At 46.2% G+C, this 14106-nt stretch overlaps 1 long non-coding RNA gene across 1 annotated transcript; it reads right to left on the reverse strand.

The window, feature by feature from the left end:
• Positions 1–8384: 8384 nt before the first annotated feature.
• On the reverse strand, positions 8385–11229 carry LOC119253302 (uncharacterized). The gene is made up of 3 exons (XR_005127034.2): positions 11088–11229; positions 8915–8947; positions 8385–8711 (listed from the first exon to the last, which is right to left on the reverse strand). It is a non-coding gene; the product is annotated as an uncharacterized LOC119253302 (long non-coding RNA).
• Positions 11230–14106: the final 2877 nt, after the last annotated feature.

The raw sequence follows: 14106 nt of genomic DNA on the forward strand, positions 1-14106 counted from the left end.
GATCCAGACAAGGTGTGACTGGGTGGGAATTAATGCTTCTGCCTCCCTCTGGCTTCAGTTCTCAAAGTCTCCATTCCTCACCAGTGAAGAGCCATAACCCTCCCTGATGTGAAGACTGTCAGGGCATTGGGTTCCGGAGAGGGGAGGTATGTGGGAGCCCAGCACACAGAGGGGCCACAGAACTATGAAGTCCACCCACCTCATCCCTCCCTTGTTTTCTCTGTGTCCTTCCATTATACCCAGCAGTTGATGGACATGAGCGTTTTTTTAAAAAAAGATTTATTTTATTTATTTATGCATACAAGAGACAGAGTGGGGAGCAGAACAGGCACATCTACTGAAACACACTGCTGAGAGGAGCAGCGGGCGAGATAGGAGAGGTCTGCCGCGCCATGTGGGTAGCTCTCTGGCAGAGGATTGAACTTGTGCTGCAGTGGCTGGCAATACTTGATAGAGCTGAGATTTTAACTCCTGAGCCACCAGAGAGGCCCAGACATGAAAGTCTTGATGACATGATTAGAAATTAGATTTTACCAGTGGCAATTCTAGGCTTTAATAATAACCATGGACACAATTTATTGAATATCTACTACATATATGTACTGTTCTTTGGGCATTATCTCATTTATTCCTTTAAATTGGAGCTGCCCAAAATTGAAAACATTAGCCATATACCATTACTGAGTGATTAAAATATGGCTCCTGTAACTAAAGAACTAAATGTTTAATTTAATTTAAAAATTGATACTCAATGCAATTATCAGAAAACTTTTAAGCATGTTTGGAACAACTTGGATATTTGGAACAACTTAGAGGTATTTCCAGAGAAAATCTAGTGTCCAAATTGAGATATGCTATGAATACAAAAGCCACACTTTCCTAAAGATTTAGTATAAAAAAAGTACAACATCTCATTCACATTGTGTCCTTATGTTGATTAATGTTGACATGACAATGTTTTAGAAGTATTGGATTAAATAAAATATATTATTAAAAATAATTTTACCTGTTTCATTTCACTTTTTAAAATGTGGCTAGCAAAGTATTCTTAAATTACATGTTTTGGAAAAACCGGTGAATTCTGAATAGTCTGTAGTTTAGTCCATAGTATCGTGCTAATATTACTTTCTTAGTTTTGGCATGATTATGCAAGATGCTAATCTTGGGAGGGGCCAGCTGGAGGGTTTACTGGAATGCTGTTCAATCATTGCAACATTTCTATAAATCTAAAATGATTCCAAAATCAAAAGTGTAAAATACTCTCCCGTTACTTATAATATTACATTACATTTATATTGGAGGAAAATGTGATACTATTATTAGATTTCTATCACAGAGATAAAACATATCTCTAAGAGATATTATTCTTGTCTCAGAGATGAGGGAACTGGAGCTCAGAGGGGTTAGGCCACGGGATCTGGCGCCGTGTCTGCCTAGTTTGAAGCCTTGCACTTTCTGCTGTTTGCTTGGTTCTGCTTTAACAAGTGGTACCCCCTAGATCTTTCTGAGAATTTTTCTGAGGGTCCTGGTGTGGGTAGGTGTGTGAGCCCATTGGTAAGTCGTTCTCTGGGAGCTGGGGAACAGAGGCAGAGGGTGGGGTGTGTGTGTGTATGTGCATTTGTGTGTACACACAATGTGTGTGTGTGTGCCTTTGTGTGTACGCACAGTGTGTGTGTGTTGTGGTAACGGGGACACCATCCAGGCAGAAAACAGTCAAGGCATAAGGCTGCTCAGACCACCCATAAGCAGAAGGGTTAAGGGCTGAGCTGACAGGCTTTACATTTTATTGACTGGCTAGTTTCTTTTTTTTTTTTAAGATTTAATTTATTTTGGGCCTCCCTGGTGGCACAAGGGGTTAAGACACAACCTATGAAGATGTCCACAGCCACTGCAGCATGAGTTCAATCCCCAGCCAGGGAGCTACAGTCAATCTGCCTGTTCCGTTCTCCACTCTGTCACTGGTCAATCCTCTCACCTCCTACACCTCTGGCCTGTACCCCAGTTCTTGTATGCATAAACAAATAAATTTTTTTTAAAAGATTTAATTTATTTTATTTATTTATGCATACAGGAGCTGGGGGTAGGCCAGAGATGGGGGGCGGGGGGCTGTAAGAGGATTCACCAGAGACAGAGTGAGGAACAGAACAGGCAGATGTACTGAAATACACTGCTGAGGGGAGCAGCAGGTGAGACAGGAGAGGTCTGCTGCGCCATGTGGGTCAGCTCCCTGGCCTGGGAGCGAACTCTTGGGGGGTCGAACTTTTAGGGGATTGAACTCTTGGTGCACCAGTGGCTGCCTGCCAATAGCTTCATAGTGCTGAGACTTAACCCCTTGTGCCACCAGGGAGGCCCTTGACTGGCTAGTTCCTTTGCTCCCTGCCTCAAGTAAATCTACTGCTGTCCCAAGGTTAGGAGCTCGGCCTGGCTCAGCCTGCTAAAATCCAGGCTGCTGAGGCCTCAAATGAGACAGGACATGGCACCACAGGAATAGAGCCTGGGACCTGGGCATGTGTGGTGTAAGAAAAGGACACCAGGACCGCTCTGTTTCAGACCTGCTTCATTCCACCTCCCTCCCTTCAAGCAGGAGTATATTCCTCCTTTCAAGCAGGAGTATTCTTCCTGATGCAGAAAACCCTGCCTCCTGAACTGCAGCACCACGAGTCAGCCACATAAGGCTCAGCCACCTGGAGTCTGGCACCCCCACCCCAGTCCTATTTATGCTTTCTCTTCAGCAGACCCTGCAACTGCCCTCTCCTTCCTATCCTGGCAGGGCAGCCTCCCACCCCCACCCCAGGGCAAAAGCACTGCCCATGGAGTGCAGAACTGCTGCCTCTTCTCTGGGTCTGCCCCCCTCAGTCTGGGAGGCCTCTGGGGGCCTCTGGCTCCCCTACCAATGAGGGCATTTTTCTGCTGGGCCCCTAGGGCCAGGGCCAGCCAGCCGGCAGTACACTGTCTGCGGTCAGCCGCCCGGCACCTTCCCCCTTCTAGATGCCTCAGAGCGCGCCTGGGCGGCCATGTCCTGACGTGCCCCTTCCCCTTTGCTGCCCTGCTGTGCACTTTGCCTTGAGGCGGCCAGATGTGCCAGCTCTGGTGCTGGCCGCCTCTAATGAGGTCCAGATGTGTGGCCTGGCCTGGGCCTGCGGCAGCTACTAAAGAAAAGGGAGGCCCTGGAAGGGAGGAACTGGGCCGCAGCTGGGCTCAGCCGCTGGAGGAGGAATGCTCCGGGAAGGATTCCCACTGGAATGTGGGCTTGGGAAGTCTCTGCCTAAATAAGGGCCTGGCCTTTCTGCGAGCTGGAGGCCCCAGCTCCTGTAGGTGAGCGGCCTGGTGGAAGGGCCTTCAGTTGCCCCGATCCCTTTCTTAACAATTGTTTTCTTTTTTTTTACAAATTATGGTAGTTAAAAAGAAAAAAAAAAAATTATGGGAGTTACACAGCATAATGAAAAGCAGTTTAGAAAACTGAAATAAGCTGAAAGACAAAACAAAGGAAGATGAAGCAAAATCACCCATAATCCTACCACCCCAAATCCATTACTGTTCTGGAACGCAGCCTGCGAGGCTTTTTTTCAAATACAAACATATACCTAGGTTTGCTACACACTATCAGAAGCTGTGCTTATCACTCAGCTCTTTCCACGTGAGTCAGCTATACCCACATTCCCCAAACTGGTCCCAGAGAACGCCAAGACCATTTTGCTATTAATAGGGGAGTCCTTCCCCAACTGTTTGGGAAGCACTGGCTTCTGCCTGCTTAAATGGGCTTCTTTCCTGGAGGACTTCTCAGAGTCTTTAATTTATTAATGTGTGTTCTGAATCATCAAGAGGAGACTGGCATTTCATAAACATATTTCACTAGGAAATCCCTTGAGGGATGTTTTGGAAGCTTGGGTCTGTGGAACATCAGGTGGGAAATGTTGTCCAGTGGCATTCTTCACCAGGGCTGCACAGAAGCCACATGCCTGGAGACACCGTGGTGGATTTCAGCATTCATTGAGTGGATGTGCTGGTTGTTTTCGACATACTCTATTAGAAATAAGTCTACGGTGGGCCTCCCTGGTGGTGCAAGGGGTTAAGATGCAGCTTGTGAAGCCGTCCGCAGCCTCTGCAGCATGAGTTCAATCCCAGCCAGCCAGGGAGCAGCCCACATGGTACCCCAGACCTCTCCTGTCTCACCCACTGCTCCCCTCAGCAGTGTATTTCAGTAAATCCACCTGTTCTGCTCCCTATTCTATCTCTGGTCAATCCTCTCACCCCCTGCACCTATAGACCCCAGTTCTTCTACACAGAAATAAATAAACCTTTAAAAAAAAAAGTTAATTTAATTTTCTATCCCATGAACAGCCATCCATATAATTCTCTGCAACAAAGATATGTTTTAACCATACTTGCAGTGTTTCAATTCTAAAGGTTTAACATTAATTTCTTGAACATTTGTATGCACTGAGCCTTGAGGATTCTAGTAAAAAAATAACTTTTCTTGGGCTATTAGAAATAACACTATAACAAACACCTTCGGACTGGTCTTATTCATCTTTGGATGCCGGGGCTCATAGCAGGTGCTCCAACCAGACTGCAATCAACCATTACAACAGAGAGTAAACCTGTATTTGAGAACCTTTTCGAGTCACCCATGAGGCCTCACAGCCCACAGCATCCCTGGATGCCTAGCAGGTGGAATAAGGCTGCCCCCCCCACCCCCACGCCACCATGCTGCTGCTGAGTGAAGGTTCCTGTTTGATTGGGAATATAATAAGCACAGCATAGGCACAGCTGGACTTTTGCAAGCCTGGCCATTTGACAGCTCTTGTATTTTCTTTCCTTTGATCCCCATGACACCCTGGGAGGGGCCAGTGGGCTTTCAGATGGTCACACTATTGGGTATGGAGAGGAAGTCGACCCCAGTGACACCACTTTTTACTTCTGATCAACATTACTTTAATAGGCGCATGCCACTGTCAGGAAGAATGCCTGCCTTCCCTTAGGATGGGCGTAACATACGTGGGGCATGGTGTTTTGATGGAGAGAAAGGGAAAGAGCCCCAATGGTCCAGAGCCTCGGGTACTTCAAGGTCGTTCTTGGTGTATGTGTGCTTTCTATCCTGCGGGTGAGGGTGGGGTGATAAACAGGGAGCTCATTGGAGAGGAGCACTATAGCCTCACAAGGCCCCATGAGCAGGGAGCAGGTCTTGTTTATTTTTGTATTCCAGGGGCTCACAGCTGGTGCACCAACCAGACTCTTAAGAGAAGACATCCCTGGGCCTCCCTGGTGGTGCAAGGAGTTAAGCATAGCACTATGAAGCTAGCCGCAGCCTCTGCAGCATGAGTTCGATCCCCGGCCAGGAAGGGAGATACCCACATGGCACAGCAGACCTCCTGACTCACCCACTGCTTCCCTCTGCAGTATTTTCAGTCAGTCTGCCTGTTCTGCTCCCCATTCTGTCTCTGGTGAATCCTCTCACCCTCCCGCACCTCTGACCTGTACCCCCATTCTTATATGCATAAATAAATAAATCTTGGGCCTCCCCGGTGGGTGGTGCAGTGGTTGAGCGCTGGGTTGCGAAGCTGCCCCCAGCCTCTGCAGTGCCAGTTCGCTCCCCGGCCACCGAAGGAGGGTCCCGCATGGCGCACAGACCTCTCCTGCAGCCCACTGCTCCCCTCAGCAGTGTACTTTGTCCTTCTGCCTGCTCTGCTCCCTGCTCTGGCTCTGGTGAATTCTCTCACCCTCCCGCGCTTCTGACTGTACCCAGCGTTTGTATAAATAAATAAATAAATCTTTTTTTAAAAAAAAGAAAAAAGAAAAATAAATAAATAAACCTTAAAAAAATAAAGAGAAGACACCCCCCCAACCCTTGGGGTAGAGAACCCCTCCTAGGCTCCACTTCACACGGGGGCTGTGTTCTCCTCTCCCCCCGCACCACACACACACACACACACACACACACACACACACACACTGATCCTAACTCTCACTTCTCCCTGCTCCTTCTCCACACCCAAACCTGGGCAGTGTTCACCCTTTCTGGTCCCCTCCCCCGACAGTCAAGAAAAGTCTGTCATCAGAGACTCTTGTCCCCTAGAAACCCAGGTCCACAGCTGAGGAGCTCTAAACACAGCTTTGATCCTCAAGGACACCTTCTAACTGGGCTCTTAACCTTATTGTGTAGGAGATTTCTTTGAAAATCTGAGCTAAGATAGGGATCCCAGAAAAAATGTCTAAATGCGTATGCAGAAGGCTAACACGTGCCCTCCATGTCAGGAGTTCAGGGACACTCCGAGAGCCCTGGCCAGAGCCGGTTCCTGGCCTGGCTGGCCACACAGTCCCTTGGGACGGGGGTGGCTGCTCTCCTAGGGGCACTGGGACCCCCAGCTACCTGGGGAGTTTGCCTCCTGCAGAGCCAGTGGCTTGTGGGGTACTAACAGGTCCACTAGCCGTGACTTAGTTTCAAAATCCAATCCCTGAAAGATAAAACCATTTTTATCATAACACATTGGGCTGCAGAATCTGACCTGAGGTGAACTCATTTGGCAGCAAATCTGACCTCCACTGAGGCTAGGCTATTTATAGCTTTTATTTACACCACTTAGTGTGTGAATATTCATAGACTTTGCTCAGAAATGTTTATATGTTTACCAGGTGCTGCCCCAGACCCTGCTGGGGGCATTTTAGAAAACACAGTGTGAGTAAACTCCCGGTGGCACCTTTCCAAACTATGAAAGATGCTGAATTCTGAAGACTATCTGGTCCCAATGGTTCAAGTAAAGGATTGCAGGTCTGTGTTTATAAAATACTTCCTTTACAAGTTCAGGAGTCTGATGACCCCATTCAGGGAAGTTCAAGCACAGGCAAAACCATCACTGTGTCAGAGAGCAGAATAGCAATTACCTCTGGGGTGGGAGTTGAGGAATCCTGAAAGAAGCTGGAAATGCTCTGTATCCTGACCTGGGTGGAGGTTACACGGGAACTTAAATATGTAAAACTTCAAGCCAGTGCGCTAATTAAGGATTAGTACACGTTATTACTAGAGTCTACTAGAGCTCAAAATAAAAGGTAAAATAAAATGTATGGGAATATTTTATCTAATTAAGCAATAAGAAGCTGTTCCCCTAGGCACCCAGGGAAGTCTGAACTTCCTAACAAAGTTTCAATTAAAACCATCTTAAGGGCCTCCCGGTGGCGCAGCGGTTGAGCGCTGGGTTGCGAAGCTGCCTGCAGCCTCTGCAGCCGGTTCAATCCCGGCTGCTCCCCGGCCACCGGAGGAGGGTCCCACATGGTGCGCAGACCTCTCCTGCCGCCCGCTGCTCCCCTCAGCAGTGTACTTCGGTCCTTCTGCCTGTTCTGCTCCCCGCTCTGGCTCTGGTGAATTCTCTCACCCTCCCGCGCTTCTGACTGTACCCAGTGCATGTATAAACCAAACAAACAAATAATAAATAAATAAATAAATAAGACATGCCTCTAGAAAATTTAAAAAAAAAAAAATAAAAAATAAAACCATCTTAATACCTGTTTGACTTTTCTTTCACACCAAAAAATGAATCCAATTGAGTCAACATTGTTTAAACTCTGACTTGACCTGAGCTTATCTTTGCTTTGAAAGGAAGCACTCAGGCCTCGCTCTGTTCTGTGAGAGCCTCTCCACTCAGGTCGCCCACCGGGAAGGGTATTTCCAGACTGCCACCTCCAGCCCAGCAGCTCAACATGCAGCCCGCCAGTGTGCCGGGATCCAGGCCTGGCACCCACCCGTGGTGCTGCAAGTCAGAACATGCACCCAGACAACAATATTCTTTAATTGCGTGCGATTAGCTGCAAACTGGAGTTTGGATCTGAGAACAGAAGGGCACAGGGGACTTCTTGATTAAACAGGTCAGATAACCAGCTATCACTAAGAAGAATGGAGAACTTCTTTCCCGTAGCTCTCATTGCTCAACACCTTAGAGCTCAGCTCATGGCCTTGTCCTTTGACACTCATTCCCACAATGCCCCACCCCTGCTTTCCCTCCCTCTTCCTATCTGGGCCCAGCCCACTGGGGCTCCCTGCCCTCTACCACTCCACTGAAGAACTGATTCATCCCATGTGCCCATCTTCCTATCTCCAGCCACAGGGCACTGATCTGAGGGCCTTGGGCTGTCCTCACCTGCCTCCGATCCTTTCAGGAACCAGTATAAACAAACAAACCGACCTACTTGGGCTTTTTCCTCCCAGAGCACTCTGTTTAATAGAAGTGTCTGTGATGATGGAACTATTTTATGTCTATTATGGTCTAATATGGTTGCCTCGAGCTGCATGCAGCTAGTTAACACTCAATGTGTGGTGAGGTGTAAGTATAACTTAGGAACTTAAATTTTAATTTTAAAAATGAATTTTAATTTAAATTCTGTATGTGTCTAGTGCTACCATATGGGCAAGTGCAGTTCTGGAAAGAGGAAGGGGTTGGGGGCCTAACATGTCTTTGACCTGGCCTAGTGGCCCTGGTATCTCAGGAAAGCGTTGTCTGTTCTTTGAAGGTACCCAGGCCTGTTCTCTCCAGTTCCTTGCTCTGCCTTCTTCCAGAATAATAACTGGGAGCATTGTTAAGTACCTACAATGTGTCAGACATTTTGCAAATGCAACCCAGATGCAGTGGGTGACCTCAAGGCTTATGCCAGCTTTCAAAAGAAGCTCAGGGTTCCAACACAGCTGGGAAAGGAACACAGTAGGCTCTTTCTGAAACCTCCTAAGGAAGCACAAAAGGGAAAATATGTCAATAAAGCACAAAGGGACTTCTTATCTCCCCCAGCTAAGTCCCACTCCTCAGCACAGCTGCTGTGCCTCTCTCCTTTTCACCCCCAAACACTCCCACCCTATGCCCAGGAAGGGTCCTTCCCCATTCATCCTTTCCTATTTAAAGAAAAGGTTTTGCCCTGCCTCACACCTCACCTGAAACAGCATCCCACAGGTCCGTCTTCCTCTCTGGCAGGAAAGAGAAGACCACAAAAGTGGCAAATACTTACCATGCAACTTTTTTTTTTTTTTTAAGATTTATTTATTTATTTATACAAGCACTGGGAACAGTCAGAAGCGCGAGAGGGTGAGAGAATTCACCAGAGCCAGAGCGGGTAACAGAACAGGCAGACTGACAAAGTACACTTCTGAGGGGAGCAGCGGGCGGCAGGAGAGGTCAGCGCGCCAAGGTGGGACACTTGCCGGCGGCTGGAGATTGAACCGGCGCTGCAGAGGCTGCGGGCAGCTTCGCAACCCAGCGCTCAACTGCTGCGCCACCAGGGAGGCCCTACCATGCAACTTTTAACTTTCATCTGTTTTACACAAGTTCACTGCGATCAATCCCAGTTTACAGATGAGGAACCGGAAGCACAGAACAGTTAAGGGCACACAGATAATGAGTGGAGAAATCACAATGCAAGCCCAGAGCTGTGAGAATCCTAAGACAGTGAGGCATGTTTCCAACATTTTCCCTCACAATTTGCCCAACTGGGGTGCCATGCCATCCGTCCCCAACCCGACCATACACTAATGGTAAACTAGCAGAGTCATCACATTAGCTCAGCATGCTGGTAACGAGTTCCTGGTGACCCTGCCCCCAAGAAATTGTTCATTTTAACCAGGAGACAAAAGCTTGGCCCCAAGCTGTGACTCAGTGAAGATCTCAAATCCCAATTTCCCAACTTCAAGGCTCACCAGGGCCTCCTGACCCTGCTCTCCAGTCTGGGTCTGACAAGGCCAACCTGCTCTCCAGCTCATCTGGACAAGGCTGTCTGTCCGGCCCCAGGGCCAGGCTGCCTCACTGCTGAGCAACCTCCTGCTCCATTCTTTTGAAAACAGCAGAGTCTGATGACATTGAATATATTCACATGTTGTAAAACCGTCTCTGCCATCCATCTCCAGAACTTTCTCATCTTTCCCAATGGAAACACTGTCCCCATTAGACAGTAACTCCCTATCCCTCCACTCCCCTGGCCCTGGCAACAAAATGTACTTTCTGTCTATGAACTTGACTTCTCCAGGAGCCTCATGTAAGTGGAATCACACAGCTTTTATCCTTTTGTTTCTGACTATGTCCTCCAGGCTCATCCATCATGTTGTAACCATGTCACAACTTCATTCTGAAGCTGAATAGTATTCTATTGCATATATAGACCATATTTGTTTTTCTATTTGCTCCTCAATAGACATTTGGCTCCACATTAGCCACCTTTTGGCTATTGTGAATAATGTGGCTATGAGCACTGGTGTACAAATATCTGTTTGAGTCCTTGCTTTCCACTCTTTGGGGTCTATACCCAGAGGTGGAAGTGTTGGGTCACATGATAATTCTATGGAAGATTTTTTGAGGAACTGCCACACTGCTTTCCGTGGTTGTTCCTCTGATAGCTTCTACAATAGCCAGCATATTAATCATTATGCTTTAAAACGTGGGTTTAGGGCCTCTCTGGTGGCTCAGGGGTTAAAGCCTCAGTGCTATCAAGCTTTCATCATCTACTGCAGCATGAGTTCCATCCCCAGCCAGGAAGATACCCACATGGTGCAGCAGACCTCTCCTATCTCGCCCGTTGCTCCCCTCAGTAGTGTATTTCAGTCAGTCTGCCTGTTCTGCTCCCTGCTCTGTCTCTTGTGACTCCTCTCACTGTCCCTGCCCCCGGAACCTCTGTCCTATATCCCAGTTCTTGTATACATAAATAAATAAAAATAAATCTTTAAAAAATAATAAATAAAAATAAAATGTGGGTCTAAACTTATTGCTTTCAACCCAAGAAGTATAGGTCAATCTGAAGAAAACTCAGTGGTAGTGTCCCAGGGGGCCAGTTTTGATTTGACTTATTTTATATTTATATAAACCCTTATTTACAATAAAGATTGTAGTCTGCTAATCAAATAAAGAGATGTGATGAGAAGTCTGGCTAACGCTAAAATTTCTGAAAGGCAGGAGAGATGGAGCTATAAAATCAGCTTCTCTTCATTGCGTACCTCAGAGAATCAAGTACTGTGCCAAGTTCATTTCCTTTATGTATCATTTAATTGTCACACCTCCATGAGATCATTGACTCACTTCACAGAGGAGGACACTGCGACTCAGAGAAGCTAAGTAACTTACCTAGCCTGAGCTTCCAGTCGAAGGAATCTGACCGCAAAAGTCATACTCTTTCCACCACACTGTGCCATCCCTTCTCTGTAACAACAACAAGAACATCAGGGATAAATGGCCTTGATGCAGATCATATTGAAGTTGGGGGAGATGTGGCTTGTCAGCATTTGTGACATCAAAGTCTTGGAATTTTTGCTAAGCTTAAAAGACAATGATCTACCTTCTAATAAAGTTCACATAAGTCTGGGCTCCATTAGTAGGAGGATAGTAACCAAATCAAAGGAGCTAGCTGTCCTACTATGCACACACCCATCAGTGACATCAAGGAGCTGTGATCAGTTCCAGATACCAGGCTTTTTTAAAAAATATATATTCTTTTATTTGTTGATGCATACTAGAACTGGGGTATAGGCCAGAGGTGCGGGGTGGGGGTTAAGTGAGAGGATTCACCAGAGGCAAAGTGAGGAGCAGAACAGGCAGATCTACTGAAATACACTGCTGAGGGGAACAGTAGGTGAGACAGGAGAGGTCTGCCATGCCATGTGGGTAGCTCCCTGGCCAGGGATCAAACTCATGTTGCAATGGCTGCTGATAGCTTCATAGTGTTGAGAATTAACCCCTTGTGCCACCAGGGGGGCCCCAGATAGTGGGCCTATTAAAAGTAATTTTCTTAAGGTAGCATTAACATACCATAAATGGCACATGTTTAAAGTACATGGTTTGATATGGTGGACATTTAGATGCCTCTAAAAACATCACCAGGGTCAAGGGAACATAACCACCTCCCCATAAAGTCTCCTCGTGCTGTTTACAATGTTTCTGCTCCTCCCATCTCCACATCCTCAAGTTGCCACTAAAGGGCTTTCTATCACTATTGATCAGTTTGCATTTTTTTTTAATTTTATATAAATGAAATCATCCAGCTCTGATTTTTGTTATTTTTCACCTTTTTGGTTGTTGTTGTTGGCTTCTTTCACTCAGTATTATCTGAGATTCATCGATGTTGTTAAGCATATCCTGGGTTTTGTTTGTTTGGCTGAGTAGTATTCCACTGCATGGAAACACCTGTTTGTTTATCCGTTCATGGCTGATAGACATTGCAGTTGTTTTCAGATCTTGGCTGTTCCAAATAAAGCTGCTACAAACATTTGCCTTGAATGAACATAAGCTTTCCTTTATCTTGGGTAAATAACTTGAAGCTAAATGGCTAGGTCATATGAAAGATATATGTTTAACTTTTCAAGAACCTGTCAACTGTCTTCTAAAGTACCCGCCTGAGTTTCACCTTCTCCCCAGCAGTTGAGAGATGACCCATATCCCCACCCGCACTTGGTTTGGTCAATCTTTTAACTTTAGTTAATAACTAATTAGAGTGCAGTGGTCAGACATCACCTTTTTAAAAGGAACATATTAAAACCAAAAAGTGCAAGGAAGAAACACTGGGAGAAGGATCTGGAACAGTGAACTGGGGTATTTGCTTGGGAGGAATACAGTCATGGCAAATTTCTGAATTGTTGTATAAAATGAACTAGAAGCAGAGAGAAAGGCCACTGGGAAACAGACTTGGCTTCACCCAGTGGCCTTTTAGTAGAGCTTCTCAAAGGCAGACTGAGTTTTTGAAGAAATGAGATCTCTGCCATCAGAAGCCTCCCAGAAATAGAATTTGGAGGATTCTCCTCGCAGAGATGGTCAATTCGATGATTAACACTGGTGGAGCTTGTACCTTGCGTTGTGGGGGGAAGGCATGAGAGGGTAGAAAGTGAATGTCATGCTTTTGCCTCACTAGCGGCATGTAATTAGGGTTCTGGTAAAGGTCCAGTCAGGAATATGGTCGGGAGAGGAGGCGACTTGGCACCTGGGTAGTGGTAGGATGTTAGCGAAGAAATCCTAAGCAGGAGGGACAGTTTGGAGTAAGTGACCTTTCAGTTCCTAAGATCAAATTGTATTTTAAAACAAACAAGGGCCTCCCTGGTGGCGCAGGGGTTAAGTGTCAGCACTCGGAGCACTCCAAAGCTATCTGCAGCCACTGCAGCATGAGTTCGAGCCCCGGCCAGGGAGCCACCCACATGGCACAGCAGACCTCTCCTGTCTCGCCCGCTGCTCCCCTCAGCAGTGTATTTCAGTCCGTTTGCCTGTTCTGTTCCCCACTCTCTCTGGTGAATCCTCTTACCACCAGCACCTCTGTCCTACACCCCCAGTTCTGGTATGCATAAATAAATAAATCTTTAAAAATAAATAAATGATTGAATGAAACAAAAAGCTAAAAGTCCATCAGTGGGGTCCTGGCAATATAAGTGGAGTAATATTCAGCTGAAGTACAATTGGGGTGTTATTTCCATATTGATAGAGGATGAGCACTAAGGTATATCATTTGAGTTCTTTTAAAGGGGTCTGGTATGTAAGAAACACACACACACACTCACTTTCATTTGCAAATCTCAAGTCTCCAGCCTTACAACACTGGTTACCTTTAAGAGGGGAAGTGGCTAGGAGACAGGTGTGAAAAAGAAACCATGTCTCTAAGACCTGAAACCATAAAATACATAGAGGGAAATATAGGCGAAACACTACATGACATGCACCTCAAAGACATCTTTACAGACACATCGCCCAAAGCAGTGATAGTGAAGGCAAAGATAAACAGCTGGGACTACATCAAATTAAAGAGCTTCTGCACAGCAAAAGAGACAATAACCAAAACAAAGAGAAACCCCACCGACTGGGAGAACATTTTTGCACACAACACTAATGATAAAGCACTGATCACAAAAATCTACAAAGAGCTGATGAGACTCAACAAAAAGAAAATAATCCAGTCAAAAAATGGGCAGAAGAGCTAAAAAGAAACTTCTCCAAAGAGGAAAAGCAAATGGCCAACAGGCATATGAAAAAATGTTCAACATCACTTGTAATCAGGGAAATGCAAATCAAAACTACCATGAGATACCATCTTACACCAGTGAGAATGGCACATATTAAAAGAACTAGCAACAACAAATGTTGGCGAGGGTGTGGAGAAAAAGGAGCT

The sequence above is a fragment of the Talpa occidentalis genome, unplaced genomic scaffold (assembly GCF_014898055.3).
Source record: "Talpa occidentalis isolate TD23 unplaced genomic scaffold, MPIMG_talOcc4v2.1 talOcc4.2, whole genome shotgun sequence".
NCBI lineage: Eukaryota > Metazoa > Chordata > Mammalia > Eulipotyphla > Talpidae > Talpa > Talpa occidentalis.